Here is an 8,191-nt window from a genome sequence, read left to right on the forward strand (position 1 = left end):
TTAATTGTTTATTTTATTTGTGTGGTCTACTTCAGAGTTGGAACGAATTAATGTTCTTTACATAACATGGCGTTTCATGTTATCTAAACACTACTACATGTACATATCTGAATAAACTAGCTTCGTTTTAATTCCCCGCAAAAAAAGCTTCGTGTTAATTTCTATACATTTGCATTATATTGGTGGGTGAAGATTTTTTTCCTTTTACTGCTTTCAGTAGGCATGTTCTGCAGTGTGGCCCAGGGATAATGGACAAGCACATTGAGAATCTCCTCTACAAAGACCAACGTCTATATTTATTAAGTCAAAAGAACAATATCAATCCAGAGAGTCCTTGTTTGCGAAAAGGTTGTGAATTGTCTGTTACCCCATTGAGGTCGAGCACCGAAAATTCATATCATAGCAATTATGACAACCTGTTTGAGACTGGACAAACTGGGCAGTCATTGCCACTTCAACCGGTGGCAACTGGAACAATGACATTAGGGCTAAATGATTATGGAGCCCTGCAAGGTGTACACTTTCAAAGCTCAGGTAAACTTCAGAAGTAACACTTTCAGAAAGTTTGCTTTATAGATACGTCGCTGACTATGCACAAGATTTGAGCAATTAGTAATGCACCAGAGTTGAGTAATTAGCAGAGGATAACTAATCTAACCAGCTGTGTACTTCAGGGCGGCGAGCTCCACTGAAGGAGGACATGTTTAACAGGAAATGCTTTTTGGGCACGCCTCTGGGGTCGCAACCTACCTCCATGTCCAACTCTAATGCTGGTATCATGAATAGTAACTCTGGAAACCACTTCGACAATCAGATCAATTCATGGAACTTATCTCCCAGTGTTGATTACTCATCATTGCGTGAGATGTATGACTTGAATGGCAGCCATACCTTGCTGCCGAGTAACAGCAACATATCATCGGAGACAATGGCACTTGAGCAGCTACGCGAAAACTTTTTGAGCGACAACGAGGTCGTGAATGTGGTGGACGAAGAGGATCTCATGAGCATGGTGAACCCCCCTGTCCTGCTTGATTGGACAGAGTTCCCACTCCCAGGCAAGCAATACTCTGGTTGCTCCTCCTCCTCTAGATCAACCAACCCAAGTCATCAACGTGCTTCCTACTGGAAGCAGCTCACCATGAGAGCAATCACTGGAGGCACATAAACATTATTGTTATGTGTGTGTGGGTGTGCTTGTGGCATAAAACATAAAATTGCTGGACTGATGGTTAATTGGTTATTGTAATGCCAACATGTTGTTTTACTTTGTGTTTTATTCTGATAAACTTCAGTGTGGACCTAGAAGTGATAATGCTTTCATGGAACCTGAAAACCAAAACTTATGTTTTATTCGCAATAGCGTCAATGAATAAATGTTATATGAATATTGTGCCAAATCATAGTGTTGACATAAAGCTGAAACAGGATCCAACAATTTCCAGAAGGCACTTCCAGAAATTTACAAGATATACCATATATTGTTTCATATGTACTTCTGAAACCATTAATAAGCCCCAAATTATGGCAATAGGTGCATTTTGTTTGGACAACAACAATCAACAACTACATCTTATCTTTTGGGCCAACCAAAGTTTGACACTGCATTCCCAAACAAAAAGAATGTTGACGGTATGAGCAACTTGATTCAGGTCCACGGAAAAGCTAGACTCGAACTTGAGCAATAGAGACCTAGGACGGAAGGACACGAGGCTGAAGTTTCACGCAATTGAAAGCTGGAGGCACAGTAGAAACACAGGGTTTAGGTTTTTGCGTGGGTGGTTGACATCCAGCCTCACGTCTCAATATATAGAGGATCACAATTACAATTACATACGTATACAAAAACGTGTACAAGGACAATATACTAGACCCTACTTTACATGCCCCCTCAATCTGAACTACATACAAGATTCAGATTGGTTCTAAAACGGTCTAGCATTTGTCTAGTAGCGGGTTTAGTAAATACATCCGCTAACTGATCATCTGTAGAAATAAACCTGACTTCCAGTTCACAAGCAGCTACTCGTTCTCTCACAAAGTGGAAATCAATCTTAATGTGTTTGGTCTGAGCATGAAACACTAGATTCGCCGTCAGGTAAGTTGCCCCTAAGTTATCACACCACAATATAGGAGTGCGCTGCCGTGGGACTCCAAGTTCTGTGAGAACCGAGTCTATCCAAATGGCTTCAGCCGCGCCATTGGCTAATGCCTTATACTCTGCCTCGGTGCTTGATCTCGAGATTGTGGGTTGCTTCTTCGAGCTCCAAGATACAAGGTTAGGTCCAACAAATATAGCAAAACCACCAGTGGAGCGCCTATCATCAACACAGCCTGCCCAGTCTGCATCGGTGAATATACTCACTCCAGTGAATCTGGACTTACGAATCCGTAGTCCCATGTCTAGCGTACCTTTGACATATCTCAGAATACGCTTGACTGCTTCCCAATGATCCACCGTTGGCTGAGACAGGAACTGACACACTTTGTTCACTGCGAAGGAGATATCAGGACGAGTGAGGGTCAAATACTGAAGTGCCCCAACCACACTGCGATACCGAAAGGAGTCATCTCTACCCAGTAGTGCACCACTATGACGTGAGAGACTCTCGGATGTAGCAAGCGGAGTGGAAGTGGCCTTGCAGTTCTCCATGTTGACGCGATGAAGAAGATCTAAAGCATACTTTTTCTGCGTCAAGGTCATGCCCCCTGAATGAAAGGATGCTTCCAAACCAAGAAAGTACTCGAGGCGACCCAAATCTTTGATGGGAAAGCTAGCAGACAACGACTGCACAAGACGATCCACCACGGCGGGGGTAGAGCCAGCAATCACAATATCATCAACGTACACCAGCATGTATATCTGTATAGTACCCTGGGAGAAGATGAACAGAGATGCATCTGATCTGGAGGCAACAAAACCGAGCTGCGAAAGGCGCTGACTCAAACGAGCATACCAGGCACGGGGTGACTGCTTGAGACCATAAATAGACCGTTGAAGTTTGCAGACATGAGAGGGATAAGTGGCATCCTCGAACCCAGGTGGCTGCTGCATGTACACATCTTCGGCCAAGAACCCATGTAAAAAGGCATTGCTCACATCAATCTATCGGAGGCTCCAGCCACGAGACACAGCAAGAGACAAAACCAAGCGAACCGTGGCAGGCTTCACCACTGGGATAAAAGTATCTCCGTAGTCAATCCCGTGTTGTTGAGTGAAACCACGAGCAACAAGACGAGCTTTGTGCTTATCAACAGACCCATCTGGACGGTGCTTGGTTTTGAAAATCCACTTGCAGCTCACAATATTAACACCAGGTGGCCGAGGCACCAACACCCATGTGTTAGTGTGACGGAGAGCAGCAAACTCCTCGGACATGGCGGCACGCCAGGCAGGTTCACCTAGAGCATCACGATGGGAAACCGGCGCGGCGAAGAAGGCATGACGGCGAGAGTCGTACCAAACCGTGCCATCAGTGTAAGACTTCTCCTTGCGCGTATGATCACGATGGCGTGTAACCATAGCATGCGCCGGAGCTGCATCGCCAGTAAGAGAAGAAGACGGCGACGAGGGCACGGCCGAGGGTGTCACGGCTGAGGGGACCTCAGCAGGAGGCAACACGGGCCGAGAGACGATGGTGTGCGGGACCGGCCCAGGCGAGGGCGGCGGCCCGGGCGACGGACCGGGCAAGGGTGGAAACCCAGCCGCACCGGGCGAGGGTGGCGACCCAGCCGCGTCTGTGGTCGCGCCATCAGGCGAGGCAGCCGCACCCACCTCGGGCGTCGGGACATGCACGTCGGGCGCATCAGGAGGCGTCGGAGCAGCAACATGTACCTGGGGGGAACTCAAAGCAATATCACCTGCAAAAGACAAGTTAGATGACAAATAGGACAGGTCATATTTGCGCACATGGACATCCGGAACCGGTTCATCGGAGGGAAAAGTGAGTGCATGTTCAAGAGAAGCAGGATCAACCGAAACGCCGGGTTGAGAGTAAGGGAACACAGTCTCATCGAAAACAACATCACGAGAGATGTATATCCGACCGGAGGTACGGTCAAGACACTTATAGCCCTTATGCAAAGGACTATAGCCAAGGAAAACACACATCTTGGACCGAAACTCAAGTTTGTGAGCATTGTACTTGCGGAGACTAGGCCAACAAGCACACCCAAAAATCCGAAGGGAGGAGTAGTTGGGCTGAACATGAAACAGATGAAACAAAGGTGTGTCCTTGTTGAGAACTGGAGTGGACATACGGTTGATGAGGTAACATGCCGTAAGAAAAGCCTCATCCCAAGACCGAAGTGGAAGAGAGGAGTGCGCAAGCAAGGCAAGACCGGTCTCGACCAACTGTCGGTGTTTGCGCTCGGCAATACCGTTCTGCTGAGAGGTATGCGGACATGACACTCGGTGAGAGATGCCCGTGTGTTGACAGTAGCGATGGAGTTTGTGGTATTCACCACCCCAGTCAGACTGAACGGCTTTGATTTTATAATCCAGAAGGCGTTCGACATGAGCCTGAAAGTTGTAGAAAACTTGCTCAACATCAGACTTGTGTTTAAGCAAATAAATCCAGGTGAAGCGCGTGTAGTCATCAATAAAACTAACATAATATTTGTACCCTCCCGACGAAGCAAGAGTGGGACCCCAAACATCTGAATGTATTAATTCAAGAGGTACAGTAGTGATGTGAAACGAAGTAGAATAAGGTAGTTGATGACTCTTAGCACGCTGACAGGCATCACAAACTAACGATGAATTATTTGAACTAGAACACGGAAGTTCATGACTCCGAACAACGGAAGTGACCACATTATTTGTAGGATGACCAAGACGTTGATGCCATTGCGACGACGAAACTCGAACACTGGAGGAGGCACGGTGAGACGATGAAGATGACGCACGAGCGAAGGGGACCGGATAGAACCCCCCGTAACTTCTACCGTGAAGGATGACACGCCTGGTTGCTTTGTCCTTAACAAGGAAAAAACAACGGTGAAATTCAACAAACACGTCATTATCACAAAGAAGACGATAAACAGAGAGAAGATGCTGGCTGATGTGTGGAACATGAAGGATGTTACGCAGTTTAAGAGATGAACCGGGTAAACGCGAATGACCAATGTGTGAAATAGACAAACCTGCACCATTGGCCACCTGAACCTGATCCTTGCCGTCATAGCGCTCATGAACCTGGAGGCGCTCAAGATCATTAGTCAAGTGATCCGTAGCCCCGGTATCCAACACCCAAGGAAAGTCGACGGTGTTGGTGGAGGCCGAGTTGGCGGAGCGGGAGTTGTGATCCTGATCATAGCGCTTGCGACAGTCGTCGGCTTCATGGCCCCAGTTCTTGCAAATTTGGCACCGGGGACGCCAGCGGTTGCAACGCCCACCTCCTCCGCCGTTTTTGTTGCCGGCGTTGCCTCCTCCACCTTGCCGGCCATTGCCGGCATAACCAGCGTTGCAATCATGGCCGCCGGTGTTGCCGCCATTACCGCCCTGGCGGTTCTGCCCTGGCTGGCCATGTCCATCAGCCGGGCGCCCCCCACCATGGGAGGGATAGGGATCAGAGTAGGGCGCACGTCTGCCCATGCCGTACGAACCCAAACGGGTCACGGTGTTCGCGGAGGGAGACCACCCCTCCATCGCACTTTGTTGTGCCTGCAGCGCCTCGAAGGACAGAACCAATGAGTAAAAACTGGAGTAGGGCATAGGTGCATTACTCACGCCCAAGGAGGCGGTGATGGAGTTGGTAGGCGGAGCCGAGGCCAGTGAGGATGTGATCGATAAGCTCATCATCCCGGATCGGAGAGCCGGCGGCAGCCATAGTGTCGGCCAGGGCCTTCATCTTGTGCATGTATTCCGCGGCAGACAGATCATCCTTCCTCAGCGACTGAAGTTGCCGCCGGATGTGGCGGACATTGGCGCGGCTCTGGGCGCCGAACATGGCGGCGACGGCTGTCCATACTGTATGCGCTGACTCGCAGCCAATAAGTTGGCATGCAATATCCTCATCCATGGAGGTGAGAAGAAGCCCCATGACGCGCTGATCTTGAACCCACCATTGGTGGTACTCCGGGTTGGCGACGGTGGTAGCAGCGTCGCCGGTGCCGACAACGAGTGTTTTGGCCGGTGCCGCCTTGGTGCCATCGAGGTGTCCATGGAGGTTGGCACCGGCAAGAACGGTGCTGGTGATGCCCCCCAGAGCATGAAGTTGTGGCGACCGAGGCGGACGGAGATCGTCGGGACGACGAGCGCGGCGGGGATCGAGGCGACGGGAGAAGAGACGATCGCGCCGCTAGTTTGGGCGACGGACATAGCGGTGGACGACATTGCAGCGGCGGCGCGGAAGGGACAGCGCGCGGCGGCAGCGGAGCAAGTCGCGAAGATGGCTCACGCGGCAGCTGCGATCGTAAGCGGCGGCGTGGTTAGATGTCTCGCACGGCAACAGCAGCGGGCTGATGGGTGCCGATGGATAGCTAGCTACGCGGCGCTGATAGATGGCTAGCTTGCATGGATGGATGACTAGCCTGCAATAGGAAGCAGCGGCTGCGCGGAGAGAGGTTCGGGCGGCGGCGGCCCGACCTGGCTGATACCAAGTTGAAACACAGAGTTTAGGGTTTTGCGTGGGTGGTTGACATCCAGCCTCACGTCTCAATATATAGAGGATCACAATTACAATTACATACGTATACAAATACGTGTACAAGGACAATATACTAGACCCAACTTTACAGGCACTTGCAAGGGAGATCGAGGCATGCACGTCCAGATCGTCATCGTTGTCTCCTGCGTCGTGCCCTAGGGCTTTCGTTAGACGAACGCCGCGTCTACGTTCTGCGGGGAGTGGCCGGGCTCGCCGTATCTTGCCGCTAGGGGCCATGGCGGGGCCTGGAGGTGCTCCGCCGCTGGGGAAGAGGCCGGCTGTGTCGGGTGGGGTAGGCCGCGCTGGAGGGGTGCTGCCGCCAGGCCCGGACAGCGGCAGGGGCCATGCGCCACCGCCGGCAGTCGGCGCTGGGTGTGGAGGCGTGATTACGGCGGGCCAAGGAGCTGGAGTTTCTGGTGGAGTGCCTAATGTTGCGGCGGGTCACGGCGCTGGCGGTTTGCCCGCTGCCCGGCCACCGGCGGCATCTCTGGTGGTCGTGCCCTCGGCCGGACGTGGAGGGCCGGTCCTCGGTCCTCGCGCGGTGGCGCCCGACGTGGCCGGTGGGGCTGCTGCGGGCCGCGGTGCAGCGCCTCATAGGCCTCACGCGCCGTCGACGGGCTTGCAACCGCGGCCGGCTCCGCCACCGCACTTCGTTGCTCGGGCACCTCTGAATCGGGCGGCACCAGTGTTGTCGCAGGCGCCACCGCCGCAGAGCAATGCCGTTGGTGGTGCTTCAGCTACGCCCAGGGGTCAATGGGGGGATGACGGTTATAATGCCTATGGAGCTGGGCAGCACCGGGGTTCTTCGTCCATGGGTGGAGGTCGTGGATATGCTTGGCAGAGCGACGGATCAGCAGAGAGGCCGTTTTTGGGTCCTACCGGTGGTTTTGTCGAGGGGGCATCTGGCCCGGGTCATCGGCAACGGGGTGGTTTTCACGATCATCGTGGCGGTCATCGCGGTCGTGGGGGTCGGTACCGCCCACGACAACCTCCGCCCACCATGGTTGTCGAGCAGATGACCGCTGGCGGGAGTACCAAGGAGCCGGTGTTGACCGGTCAGGCTATGGAGGTTGTGACGGCTCTTGCTAGTGTTCAGGTTCTGGCGAATGAGACTTTGGGTGATGTGTCCGTGGATATGCCGGACAGGGCTGATGCTGATAGGGCGTCCAAGTGGGCGCGCAAGAAAGAGAAAATGTTGTGCTATCGTTGTGGTGACAAGGGTCATTTTATTGCTGAGTGTATAGCTGTGTTATGTGACACTTGTGGTAAGCCAGCACATGATTCGGGGGATTGCCCACTTCTGCGAGATCAGGCACCATCTCTCATGATGTATGGAGTGTATTGTGCTGAACTCACGTTCTTTGAATCTCCTAATGAGAGGGAGATTCCTGATGAGGCCTAGAGCATGACTATTGGGATTGTTAAGGTGACCAGAGGAGAGGTCTCGGAGACTCAGATTGTGCAGAGGCTTCGGGGGTTGGCCCCTGGGGACTTTCAGTGGGAGCTTGTCAGTCTCACGGATAAGATGTTTCGGGTTGAGT

The sequence above is a fragment of the Triticum aestivum genome, chromosome 5B (assembly GCF_018294505.1).
Source record: "Triticum aestivum cultivar Chinese Spring chromosome 5B, IWGSC CS RefSeq v2.1, whole genome shotgun sequence".
Taxonomy (NCBI): Eukaryota; Viridiplantae; Streptophyta; class Magnoliopsida; order Poales; family Poaceae; genus Triticum; species Triticum aestivum.